The following is a 14662-nucleotide window of genomic DNA, read 5'->3' as shown; positions in this document are numbered from 1 at the left end:
CTGTTTATCTGTATCACTTTGCCTGCACTTGGCACAGTAATTTTCCCAAGATTCATTTTCAGCCCAGTTGCACTGCTTCCTGGCCCAGTGACCAGTGTCACTGCCTGAACTCAGATGGCTGCGTACTTTGCAGCAGCTAACTTTGCAGCATGATAGACCACTTATTATCAGCAAACACAAAACACACATTTTATTAAACAGTAAAAAATCCCTTCAGTAAGATACATGTTATCTTAACTTGAAAAAGAGCGCTATATTCCTGTTCAAGATTTCTAGGCACGTTGTTTCTTACATGATAAAAAGCAGTACTGCCCACAGACATTAGCTGGGAAATTACAAGAGCTCAAGGAACTGTGGTGGTGCAATTCTTACACCCCCCCACCCACATCACCCGAGCTACACACCAATCTGTGGAGATAAGGACTGACAATATTAATGAGACTGGCGCCTGTCCCTCCCGATTGCTCGGAAATGGTTAAAATGGCCCATCAACTCCTAAGGGCCTGGCACACCTGTGCCTGGGATGCAGTCAAATGGGAACAATAACAGAGTCACACATTAATCAAATTCTTTTGTAACTGCTGGAAGGCACCAGAAGGTATTTGACAAAAGTCAATTATCTTGGACCCTATAAATGGCGACCACCAGGGAGACCCTTTGAGCTCTCCTGGATCGCAGCGGGCCTGTGACCAGCATCTCCCCTGAGCTGGGACGCCTCTCAGGTATCAAACCCTTCAGGTGTCGTCTGCTCCAGATGGAAGGCCAGGGTGAAGTCCCCCGCTTGAGTCTCAATTATCGCCCGTTGAGGAATGCCAAGGCATTGTGAGTATTTGCTCTAAACTCGAGAGGGAAATTTTCTTTGAGCTAGCTTCTCTTTATTCTGGGGGGGGGGGTGGGTGGGGGGGTGGTACGTACCCTTGTTTCTGTGTGTGTATGTCCGTTCTGTGTTCATTCTACTGAATCCAAACACCTTTGTTTCTGTATGTCTGTTTTGTTATGTGCATGCATGTATATATATAGGTACCGTTAAGTAAGTTAGTGTGAATCTTGTCATTTTAGAATCTGAATAAGTCGCTTTTCTTTCTTTTAGTATCTCTGAATTATTTTATAATAATAAATTGCTGTTAGTTATTAATAAACCTAGATTTCTTACTAAATATTACCATGTCAATACTTTCATCTGTGACAGGAACCTACCCCAATATGGATATAACATGACAAAATGATTTGCTACAGGGAGAGAAAACATGCAAATGATGGCTGTGTTGAAACAGAATGAAGATACCATCAAATGTAAAAAGAAGGAAAACAGATCTTTAAAACCAAGAGGAAAGATTATAATGAATACTAGGGAAATTCCCTTTAGGGTGGAAATCTTACTAAATTATAAAGCTTCAACAAAGGTTTGGTTATATGGAGATGTGAACTTTTACATTCAAAGAGAAAAATACAATCACGGTGCCAAACCAGTTATTATCTTAATTAATAATATATGTTACTTTATATCAGGTAACTGTATATGATCACATCATCTTAGCAATATAACAATTATGTTTGCTGGGAAGCTGGTACTCAAGCTGCTGCTTCCTACCACTTGTGGAAAGCCCAGGCTCAGGTCTATCGTTCACCTCTGACACTTTCTGGTCATCATTTGTAAGTCTAACCTTAAATTGATCTAGTCTCCCTGTAAGGTTTATTCATATCTGCTACTCTGTTGTTCTACATCTAATGGTTAGCATGTATTGATGTCTATATTGTCTTATGGTAAATACTCTGTCTAGGCCCTATAAAAGGGCTGGGATTAAATGATAGCTCTTACCCTGGAGCTCCATGGTCATGGTATTCCCAAAACAGGGAGTTCTGACACTGTTAGCAAATAGACATATAACCTGTACTGGAAAGGAAGAGATAGCTTTGTTCCAAAGGATCGCTTCAGCATTGCAAATCAGGATAGCTCTGAATCCCTTGCTCTGTAAAAAGCTCATTACTTTCTTGGTGCTATGATACCAGCATTATGATTCTTCAGGCACTCCTTTTTTCAACAAATTCTAAAACACAGCTTTGTTATTCCTCTATTATCTATCCTAAATAGCTCCTCATTGTTCCAATCAACTATAAAGCATCCCTCCTCCTCTACTCTGGATAAAGAGTGTGTTCCAATTACAACTACTGTCCACTACAACTCTTAGGAAACATGATGATGTCCCTGTTTCTCCAAGTGTGTTGGACAAATGCAGGAATTTCACAAGTTTCCTCCCTCTTTTTTTCTGTAATACCTAAGTTTCATTCTTACTGCTGGCCCCTGAGGGAAGAAAAATCTAAAGAAATATAAAGCGCACCTGGTTTACAGGCAGAAGGGTGACAGCCCCCTGTCATTACCATGCATGTCTGCAAGGGAACAAAATGGGTTCTTCAGTCAATGAGCACATCCCTGGGGAGAGGAGAAGGAGTTGTACCTTCTAGCTGATAAAACCACAGATAACTTTTTAAGAAGTGCATATGAGTAAGCTGAAAGTATGCTAATAGAGAAAAATAATGAGCAAATTGCCATTAGGAAATTGCTTTGGCCATAACTTTGTTAGTTCACTAAACACCTTCTCTAGGATCTGCCTGTGCAGTGCAGTTGTAGCAGGATTTTAAAACATTTGCTCTCTTGCATTTCCCAACAGACCTCATGCTTCCAAGTTCTGCTGACCCCAGATTCTGAAGGATAAAATCATGTTTACTCTAGCCAAGCTCAGCCTTTTAAAGTCAGCCGCTCAGTTGCTCCATCCTCAAAAGCAGCACAAGAACTGATCTGTGGGTTTCTTGGTCATTGCAAAACAACTATGTAGTCTAGAAAGGAAGGAAGCACAAAATAAACAATAGACAGGTCAGATAAGGACATGAAGCCCCTATTCAGTATCTATGAGATCATAGTGGAAGCACAAACACCTACATAAACACATTCATCTATTTATACACATCTATATTAACTGGCAGAATATACTAAGCAAAGGGTTATTTTATTTAAATACTGTGCGAGGAAGCCAATATAAAGCAATCAGAAAAGAATCCTCAGAGTGACTTTCTGGGCTGATGTATACCAAAGCTGATGGAGACAGCACCATTAATTTTCATAAATTATTGAACCAAAACCAACTTTCAGCATCTAGAAATAAATATCACATTGGTAACTGTTGCATTATTCACTATACATGGACTGATTGAAAATCTATGTGCCAAGCAGTGAGTCAAATGTTTATTCATGGCAGAGTTAACAAGGACATACATACACATACACAGAGCCACAGGGTGTTTGCAGGAGGCTTATAGAGGTACCACACTTGTTTATTATTTACTGCTAGCTTGCTTTGCAAGAATCAGTTACACTTTTAATACTAAAGGTGACATCGAGTCTCAGAATTTCAGTACATATTCTGAATGCTCCAGTTCTCTGTGTGCTGGGTGGATGGCCAAGTCTAAAGTCTTAGCTCCTGTTCATACTGCTTTCTTGCTTATTTTAGACCGCAGGTTTGAAGAATGTGACAAGGAGGTTCCTTTACCCCAATCAAAGGCAGTATACACCTTGGTAATTCATTCCTCTTAAGTTTATCAGGACAAGTGATATTGCAGATAGGCTGTAGAGTAGAATTTACCCAGACACAAATGCAGAAAAGAGTGACATACATGACAAGCCAGAAGGGAAAGATGAGAAAAGAAGCCAGCAGAAGGATAAATATATTTTGGAAAGGATTTGAAAAGTATATAAGTGCCATCAAGTTATTAATAGTTGTCAAATCCTCCTTGAGATTTGTTTGTATAACTTTCATTAGCACTTCTGTTCTTCAACACATTTTGCAATTGGAAAAAATTAACTTCCAATAGCATGCTACTTATTACAACCTCACAGTGACTAGATGCATTTTCACTGAGAAAGTATTTCACCTGAAAATCTGAGTTTTCCATATTCAAGAGACAACAAGACCAAGAGGAATCTTTAAAACTTAACTTTTTCAATGGAAGGTCAATATGATTGCAGAAGAAATAACTTAATCAGAAGTCCAGTATTCTCTAGAACAGCAGTTTTGGCAGATATTTTCTGACAAGTTTACTGGTAACTTCCTCAAAGCCTCCTAATAATTCAATATCAAGCTCACAGCATTGCTTCAAATCAAAATATAATTAGCATCCAACTAACATTATTTAAATGGCTTTGTCATAGCAGAACCCAAGCAAAACTACTTTCTTCATACTATAAAACTGTCTTTTCCCAGAGATATTCTGCACCTGTGATGTCTTGTCTCATCTTCCTCATAGTATCACTCACACTTTGCTTTCATACCTGATTACTTGCAATATCAAAACTACCAAATTCAGGGGCTGAATTTATTACACCTTTGTAGACATGGGAGGGGACAGAGACAAAAGCAGTACCACTTAAACGATGGCTCTCCTGAGCACAATAAAGCCAGCATACACATATTGGCTCTATTTTGGCTATATCTGGGCCCTCAGAAATTGCTATTTCTTACATATGGATCCAGGAAGAAGGTAAGGCCCCAGGCATGTGATTAAGGCATTGGCCTGGATCTTAAATTGGAGGTCAACTTAGATAACATGCATTTTTCAAAGCAATAAAAGTAACAATGGAAAAATACTGACAAAAGTTAAAACAAAATATATATTAAAAAAAAAAAGCCTTCAAACCATCCAGACCTTATACATACTTTGCAAGGGGCTCCCCACCACCTTTATGCAGACACTTCTTTCTCTGCTTCTGCCCAGCCATTATTTTTTCCCCACCACATCAGTGATCCCACACAGCCCTCAACAACCCCCCGCCTCCCCACCTGGCCTCACAGGCCTCCCTCCCATCCCAGCAGCAAGGGAGGGCTGCAGACTTCCCTGATACCTCTGCTTGGGCCTGGCATGGCTGTACCTGGGGGAACATCCCCCTCTGCCTCCCTTCCACAAACCCCCTGCAGCAGCAGATCCTCCAGCTCTGCCACCAGCCCCGGAAGACACCACTGTCTTCATAAAGCAGCCCTGCTCCCAGACCAGTATCTACAAACAGAAATTTTTTTAACCAATTTAATTATGAAACAAATATTTCATAAATGTAGGGTAATGTAGTTTATCCATGGGGACAAACCAGCTGACCAGTCCAATGCAACTGCAGGACCACAGTCTACTTATTAATACTCCTGTTGCCCTAACGCATCAAAACCCATTTCAGAGTCATTAAATATTTACAGAATCACAGAATCACAGAATCACCTAGGTTGGAAAGGACCTTGAAGATCATCTAGTCCAACCGTTAACCTAGCACTGACAGTTCTCATCTACACCATATCTCTCAGCGCTATGTCGACCCGACTCTTAAACACCTCCAGGGATGGGGACTCCACCACCTCCCTGGGCAATCCATTCCACTGCCTAATAACCCGTTCTGTAAAGAAATACTTCCTGACATCTAGTCTAAACCTTCCCTGGTGCAACTTGAGGCCATTCCCTCTTGTCCTATCACTTGCTACTTGGTTAAAGAGGCTCATCCCCAGCTCTCTGCAACCTCCTTTCAGGTAGTTGTAGAGGGCGATGAGGTCTCCCCTCAGCCTCCTCTTCTCCAGACTAAACAACCCCAGTTCCCTCAGCCGCTCCTTGTATGACCTGTGCTCCAGACCCTTCACCAGCTTCGTTGCCCTTCTTTGGACACGCTCGAGTAATTCAATATCCTTTTTGTAGTGAGGGGCCCAAAACTGAACACAGTCATCGAGGTGCAAGATATTTAAGATATTTGCCAGCAGAAGTGTAAAACTCATTTGCCATAGAGGTCATTCCTGACACTGGAAAAGGAGCAAAAAACCAAGCTGAGTCACTGCAGCCACAGCAGGAAGGGATCAGTCCCTCAACACCGAGAGCACAGGCACACGCTCCTGAGATGACAGCCAGAATTACTGGCAGAAATTATATTTTACTTCCATGGCTTGTTCATGTTTCAACCATTTCTCTTTCCTCCTAATATTTAACTAAACTTTAATCTTTCTCTGAGGGGAGCCCCATGGACTCTGGCAAACTGGAGTTTAAAAGTGTTTCAGGAAATGGAAAAAAGGTTTCTGGAGCAGGAAATGTTGCTTTGCAACTGTTGAGAATTAAGCTTCTCAGAAAGCCTTTGAGTAAGGCCCGTCTATAATTTTTAAAGCAACCTGGTGGCAGGAACAGGATTCCTGTGGAGGCAATGAACAGCCAGGAGAAACATTTTGAAGTCTGAAGTGGGATTGTGCTGAGAGAGAAAGAGGTTACCTTACACCAAGGAGCATTCAAGGTGTGACTGCAGCAGCGGCACCTCTTCATTAACTTCAGCTGCAGATGTTGCGTTTCAGTAGCGTATGACCCACTAAAAACTTCAGCTTGGCTTTTAGATTGAGTTTGCATCGCTGGCTCTTAGCTTTCCTTTAGCTTGTAAACCAAGATTCTGAGGTGTATTGGTACAAAGGCTGTGGCATGAAAGCACACATACAGCATGCTATTACTGCAGGACCAGCAATCACAAGTGGCAGCTGCAGACTTTTCTCACATACCTGAGTGTGCACACTGTTAGCTGTGGCTGACACCTGAGGCCTGATACTTCAAGTCCCAGGACCCACAGTTACAGGTTTGGATCACTGAGTCCACACCAGCTTGCCTGATCTCAGGTTTTTGGACCTTTATGTTGAAATGTCTGTACTACCTTGACTTTAGTAAGGCCTTTGACACCATTTCCCACAGCATTCTCCTGGCAAAACTGGCCGCTTGTGGCTTGGATGGGCACACCCTTCATTGGGTAAAAAACTGTCTGGATGGCCGGGCCCAAAGAGTTGTGGTGAACGGAGTTAAATCCAGTTGGCGGCCGGACACGAGTGGTGTCCCCCAGGGCTCGGTTTTGGGGCCACTCCTGTTTAACATCTTTATTGATGATCTAGGCGAGGGGATCGAGTGCACCCTCAGTAAGTTTGCAGACAATACCAAGTTGGGTGGGAGTGTTGATCTGCTCGAGGGTAGGGAGGCTCTGCAGAGAGATCTGGACAGTCTGGAGCGATGGGCTAAAGCCAACTGTAGGAGTTTCAATAAGGCCAAATGCCGGGTGCTGCACTTGGGCCACAACAACCCCCAGCAGTGCTACAGGCTTGGGGAGGAGTGGCTGGAGAGCTGCCAGTCAGAGAGGGACCTGGGGGTGTTGATTGACAGCCGACTGAACAGGAGCCAGCAGTGTGCCCAGGTGGCCAAGAAGGCCAATGGTATCCTGGCTTGCATCAGAAATAGCGTGGCCAGCAGGGACAGGGAAATGATCTTACCCCTGTACTCAGCACTGGTGAGGCCACACCTCGATTCCTGTGTTCAGTTTTGGGCCCCTCACTACAAAAAGGACATTGAATTACTCAAGCGTGTCCAAAGAAGGGCAACGAAGCTGGTGCAGGGTCTGGAGCACATGTCGTACAAGGAGCGGCTGAGGGAACTGGGGTTGTTTAGTCTGGAGAAGAGGAGGCTGAGGGGAGACCTCATCGCCCTCTACAACTACCTGAAAGGAGGTTGCAGAGGGGTGGGCATGAGTCTCTTTAACAAACTAACAGCGATAGGACAAGAGGGAATGGCCTCAAGTTACACCAGGGAAGGTTTAGACTGGATATTAGGAAGCATTTCTTTCCAGAAGGGGTTGTTAGGCGTTGGAATGGGCTGCCCAGGCAGGTGGTGGAGTCCCCATCCCTGGAGGTGTTTAAGAGTTGGGTTGACATAGCGCTGAGGGATATGGTGTAGTTGGGAAGTGTCAGTGTTAGGTTAACGGTTGGACTAGATGATCTTCAAGGTCCTTTCCAACCTAGATGATTCTGTGATACCAGTCTAGTATCTGTGATAGGCTTACGACTTGTTACTGATGTAGCTGCTTGTATATGTGCTGTACAGACAATCTTCCTCTTCACTGCTTATTCTCCTTCCTAAGAAGAATAAACTATATACATAAGGATAAGCACTGTTAGAGAGGTGTAACTTCTCCTACTAGTAGGGCTTCAGCTGTTCCAACAAGAGCAGAAAAATTAAAGCTAGCCACTTTATGTGTAGACCATCATCTCTGGTGCTAATTAATGCAAGGGCCCTTTACGTTTGTAATGGTCATTATGAGCAACGCCCACTTCCACTTCAATTTAGCTGTATTTTTTCCTAAGTTGATTCTATGATTTTATCTGCAGCCATGATCAAATGCAGCCTGCCTTCTGCATAGTACAGGCCATGAAAAATCAGAGTGATTCCCACATCAAGCCTTGAAGTTACAGTTAAGCTACCAATATCTTCAAATGACACAGGATCAAACATGCTCCTTGGCAACTTGTTACCAAAGCAAATTCCTTTGCTGAAAAAGAGTTATAATTTGAATTTTATTGCTAATATCTGGCATCATGTTCCAGCCACTAGACCTCCATTATATTTCTGTCTGCTAGATCAAGCAATACTGTAGTAGCTCATTTGTTCAGTTTCTGAATTTATGGCCCAAGATCAAGTTGCTTTTTTTGGCTTGGGGGTAAAAAAAGGCAGGTATCTCTGTTTATCAGAAGCACTGACATAGCTTCTTTCCCTTCCCTCTGGTTGTTATTTCACTTTTATCTGGTCAAGTCATTCATCCTTACCCAGTTTCCATTACACATTCAGCACAGAGTTCATTTGCATCAGCGAGGTCAACTGCAGTGATGAACAATGGCCCAGGTGTGCCTTCCAGGACTCCTCATCATGGAGACACATATGGATTTGCTTTTCTGTACATATCACAACAATGAAGAACATAATCAAATGGTTGATCACAACAATGGACTCAATAGAAAACAGAAACAAAATGATTTTGCAGGAGCATTTACCCAGCAGCCAGAGAAAAGGAGAATGAATACACTCTCAGAGAGACTTCAGGACCACTTTGTTGCGAAGCAATGTGATCACTCAGGGGTGGATTCAGCAACTACACCCCCTGACAGTTTGGTATTCCAGTCTTCAAACACACCACCATCCCAACTTTGGATACAAGAGAAGCTGCTGGGTGCCTTACCCTTCAACTGATAGCACTCCAGAGCTGCGTCACTTCCTGGCTCTGTGCAAAACCAGTCAAATCTTAACTGAACTGTCTGAGCAGGCACTTCCTTCATCCCTATGCCTTGACTGGGTAGACAAACATTATCTTCTCACCAGTCTTGACAGCTATCCCAACCTTGGACATTCAGCAAAATTAAAACTGCCCAAAAGAGGATGCAGATTCTCTCCCCTTACAGCCCAGCAGTCACTGTGCTTCCTGGAGTACAAAAGTTCACAGCCTCATCATGCCTCTCTCAGAGGAGAAGGCACCAGCTACCAGAACGGATATGCAGAGCCGTCTCTCTCAGACACTATGCAAAGTGCCACTTGTTTAACAGGAAACATTTCAGTTTAATTTTAAACTGTCTGTGAGCAACACCTAAGCTTCACACTACCACCAGCTAACCTGGCAATTGTAGAAGGCCTCTAAGGCAGCTGAAACCCTTGTCAAATCAAGTTCACGTCACTCTACACCAGTTGGACTTGAACACCATGTGGAACTCAACAGTTCTGTTGTTAAGAAATTTGAAGTAGATTTTTAAAAAAATCTGTCAAAAAAACCCAACCACACAGAAACAGTAGAATTACGACAGCAGAGAAAACTCTGTTTTGATGAAATGATGGCCAAATTCTCTTGGACTAAGCAAGTGAGTTCCTGCTGCAGGTTAAACTAACTCACAGAGTACAACGCATTTCCTTAATGCAGTCCAAACCTCCACTTTCTGCATCTGCTCATCTGAAAGGAACATCTCTGCACACCTAAGTCTGAGTGGTTTTTCTTGTTGGGATCCACTGCGGCCCAACCCTTCTCTCCACTCTTTCCCAAGGCTGCAATACTGAAGCTCATCATCTGTCATGCTGTCATGTTTATCTACTCCAACAGCCTTTAAACACTGCTAGGTAGGATCACTGCCCAAAGTGTTATTTCTAGAGTGGTGGAACAGAGGCCACCTCTTCTGCTCCCTCACCTGGTGACTGCAGTGAGCAGTGCTTCACCTGGAGCAGAGAGCGTAGCCTCCAAGGCACTGGGGAAGGTGGCAACGGTGCAGCAGGTCTGTGGTGTGCACATCTGCCCAGCAACTGAAGTGAAAGCAGCTTACTTCATGTAGACTGAAACAAAAACTTCCAGGTAAGTGCTCTGCGTAAATTTTTCTTTAATATCTCTACTTCTTGTTATTCCAATTTATGAAACACCTCTGGTTTCTGAAACTGAATATGAAACTACCTACCTAATGGCCATAAAGAAGCAAAATGCTATGGCTCCTTAATTTTAGGATGACTCAGTTCTTCATGTCTTCATCTCTTTATGGCTTTATGGCTTCAGAACCTGATTTGGCTGCCTTGGTTTCAGATGAGGACAAGGCATGCAGTACAAGATGTACTGTGTCTGTTCTCAAAATGTACATACAGAGATTTTAAATAAATCCTCATTTAAGAAATCCGTAAGAGAGAATTCCAAGATTCTTCAGCCAATGAAAACAACACAGATAATACAATTAGCTGGCTGATCTTGAAAATTATAATGCTGATGCACTCTGAAGAAATGAAGCAGAAGCAATGTTTGCTCTGCTGGCTGAGTGGGCTGACTCCTGCTCCAGCTCGGTTTCTGGAGGCAGCTCCATTGTCAGGAGGATGTGTTGTCTGATCACTTGTGTGCCAATAGACAGATTCTTTTCTGGTTCTGCTCTACCTAATAGAAAGTATGGAATCTGAGGCCTGGCAAAGAAATAAATCATCTAAACTTGCTCATGGTTTCACAGGGTACAACTCAGATCTGTAAAGAAGAGAGATGAAGCTTTTCCAATTGCAGGCATTCACATCCCAGTTGAGCAAAAGCTTGGAAATAAGAGTGCATTTTTAAGAACATTATCAGCAATACAAAAGTCAGAGAAGTGACTCTTCAACTGGCTGCAATAACAGTTTCATGTCCCAGTATCATCTTTCAATTACTTATTTTTTTACTTTTCCATACCAATTTTTTTTTACCTTTTTTGGTGATGTGCATAATTTTACAGCTTTAGATGTATCTTCTTGACACAGCTTTTTTATATATAGTCTTTACCAAGCAGAATTCAAAACAAGAGGAAGAAGTTAAGTTTGACATAGGAACAAGAATACTCTTGATAATTTTCCCTTGAAATACAAGTGGATTAAAATATGGGTAATCTCCCAGTGATGGAAGCCCATAACTGTTGTGCCAGTTCAGACCCAGGGTAGCTGAGCACATGCACATGTCCAGCTAAAGCAAATTAAATGGAAATTCAGCCATGCCACACACTGACTGTAGTAAGAGCCCTTAGACCTTCTATGGGACAGAAAGAAAGTTCTGGACTCCAAAACTGCTTAGAGCAAATGAGAGGTAAGCGATAAAATTTAATTGATATGGGTATCTTAAGGCCACAAAGAAGCTGGCACTCCTATATTAAAAGGTAGGGAACAACTGTAGGAAACAAAAGCAAGCATAACATTTCCTGGAGAAAGTAAGCTGACACCTTCAATTCTGCCATTTTGAACCTCCATAGGAGGAGGACTTCTACTTTTCTTATAATTGAAAGGTCTTGCAGTTCATCTACAGCTAGTTTTCCCATGTGTCAGATAAAAATGCACATACCACCTGCATTTTCATCCTACTTCCTATGGCCCCTAGCAACTTAACGTTAAAATATATGCATGTAGTCATTTCCAACTGTATGATCTTCAGTTCCTATTATGTTTATGAATAAATGGTGACTTGAACTTCTACAATATAAGTTGCAGTTATTCTTATTTCCCACCTGTTATGCTATGGTGGTAATAATGCCACCTACAGCCTCTCTGTATACTCTCTAATCTCATTGCCCCAGCTAAAGCTTAGACTTGCCATCTTTTCCATCTCAGAGAACAAACTCCGGCAGAGAAAAGAGGCTCAGCAATAGAAAAGCTGCTACCTTTAATTAAATCACATTGAAGTCTCTAATTGTAGCCCAAGGAAGAATCTTTTAAATAAATTCATATGTGTTACAGCAAGCACTTGAGATGCAAGGTGGAAGTCAGTCACTAGCTTTTCAAATTAGCACATCTTTAAATTGGTTTCTACAAATAACAGAGAAAGCATCATTAAAAATCATTGACCTGCTTTGAGAAAAAATATCAGAGGCTCCTTCTTCTGCCCTCTCTGATGCAACTAGCACAGTCTCATGAGTCTTTTGTAACCCCCTAGTCAAGCTGCAGTAAATTTTCAAGATTTTTCAGAGCACCTATTTTTTACAAGAAGAGAAACTGATACCAGCTCCAGGCATTTTTCCCAAATCATCTTCATTTTCAAAATGTGCTAACTCAAGTCTACAATGACCAGAGATGGCAGCAGCAACCATGCTATATGCAAGCATTTCCACTTAAGCAAATCTCTAAGACACGTATGTAGCAGCTCTGTAGCAACAAAATGTACTATCCCTGTGTCCCCTTACAATATACCATGTGGCTCCTACCTGTCTGTGGTGTGTTGACCCCAGCTGGATGCCAGGTGCCCACCAAAGCCACTCTATCACACCCCCTCCTCAACTGGAGAGGGAAGAGAAAATACAATGAAAGGCTCATGGGTTGAGATAACAACAGGGAGATCACTCAGCAATTACCATCACAGGCAAAATAGACTCGACTTTGGAAAAAATTAATTTTATTTATTACCAATCAAATCAGAGTAGGAAAATGAGAAATAAAACCAAATCTTAAAACCACCTCCTCCCCAACCCGTCGCTTCTTCCTGGGCCCAACTTTGTTCCTGATTTTCTCTACCTCCCCCACCTCAGCAGTGCAGGGGGATGGGGAATGGGGGTTGCAGTCAGTTCATCACATGTGTCTGCCACTCCTTCCTCCTCAAGGGAAGGACTCCTCATACTCTTCCCCTGCTCCAGCACGGGGTCCCTCCCATGGGAGACAGTCCTCCACAAACTTCTCTAACACGAGTCCTTCCCATGGGCTACAGTTCTTCATGAACTGTTTCAGCATGTGTTCCTTCCACGGGGTACATTCTTTTAGGAACAGACTGCTTCAACATGGGACCCCCACAGGGTCACAAGTCCTGCCAGCAAACCTGCTTCAACATGGGGTCCTCTCTCCATGGTTCCATCAGTCCTGCCAGGAGCCTGCTCCAGCATGGGGTCCTCCACGTGCCGCAGGTAGATACCTGCTGTACCATTAACCTCCATGAGCTGCAGGGGCAGAGCCTGCCTCACCATGGTCTTCACCATGGCCTGCAGGGGAATCTCTGCTCTAGTGCCTGGAGCACCTCCTTCCCCTTCTTCTTCAATGACCCTGATGTCTGCAGAGTTGTTTCTCTTATATATTCTCCCTCCTCTCTCCAGCTGCTATTACATAGCAGATTTTTCCGCTTCTTAACTATGTTATCACAGAGGTGCTACCACCACTGCTGAAGGGCTTGGCCTTGGCCAGTGGTGGGTCCATCTCGGAGCCGGCTGACATTGGCTCTATTGGACATGGAGGAAGTTTCTGGCATCTCATCACAGAAGCCACCCCTGTAGCCCCTCCCCTACCAAAACTTCACCATGTAAACCCAATACACTGTCTCACTTGAGAAAATGCCTCATCCAAAGTTTCATGGCTTTTGCTTTCTCTCTTTTCTAAGAAGAATCAGTTCTATAAAGATTAGTATCGTTTAGTCATAGAAAAATCAAAGAGCCTGGTAGTTCTGAGAAAACATGATCAGGATAGAGTGTTCAACTATCAGTTTAAAATACCAAACAGTGCTGGGGTACTTTCAGTATAGCCTTATCGCATCTTACTAATCGATCACATTGTTCTGAAGTATCATTTCTAGATGAGTGGAAATTATCCACTGCCAAGAATGACGCAAGTTCTGTAAAAACACCAAATAGAAACAGATATTATACCTGAACTAAAAATCAAGGTCACACACTGTAAACACACACTCTTGTGCCACATATACTCTACATTTGCTGCCCAAATACTGGTTTTCTCATGTTTACACATTCTGATTCAAATGCCACAGTGATGACATAACAGCCATAGAAATGCTTAACAGGCCAAGTCTGCTTTAATTACAATTACAGATTAGGTGTCTAATTTCTAGTCTTTCCTTTCACATCCTTTTAGTCTAATGTCAAAGAAAATACACAGTGAGGCATTTATGTTTGTATATACTATTTTCCTGACTCCATGTCCAGCCTAATAAATCCATTAGCAAGACAAGTTGTACAAATGTCTCTGTGTCTCTTTCGTTAAAGTTCATTATTTCCTCTTCTTTCTCACTTAACTTTTCCATGTTAGAATGCATACAGCATTTTTGCTGTTTTCAGACAGTAACAAAACAGTGGGCTGGACCTGTACACCAGTGCTGACAGCCAGAAGCAGGACTAGTGCTCTACCCACACATCCATCCTGAATAGGAAAATCAGGTTAACTGATAGTCCAGATGCTCCATGAGGCCAGCATGGGCCAGGGTGGGTGGAAGAAAGCCAGCATGGGGTTTCTTCAGCAGAACAAAGACAGAAGGAACCATGTAATACATGCAAATGTACATGCATTTCAAATTTGTGAAATAACTTACAAGAGGAAACTTCTTCAGCAGAAG

Source organism: Strix uralensis, chromosome Z (assembly GCF_047716275.1).
Source record: "Strix uralensis isolate ZFMK-TIS-50842 chromosome Z, bStrUra1, whole genome shotgun sequence".
NCBI classification, from domain to species: Eukaryota; Metazoa; Chordata; class Aves; order Strigiformes; family Strigidae; genus Strix; species Strix uralensis.
This window is presented reverse-complemented; position numbering follows the sequence as displayed.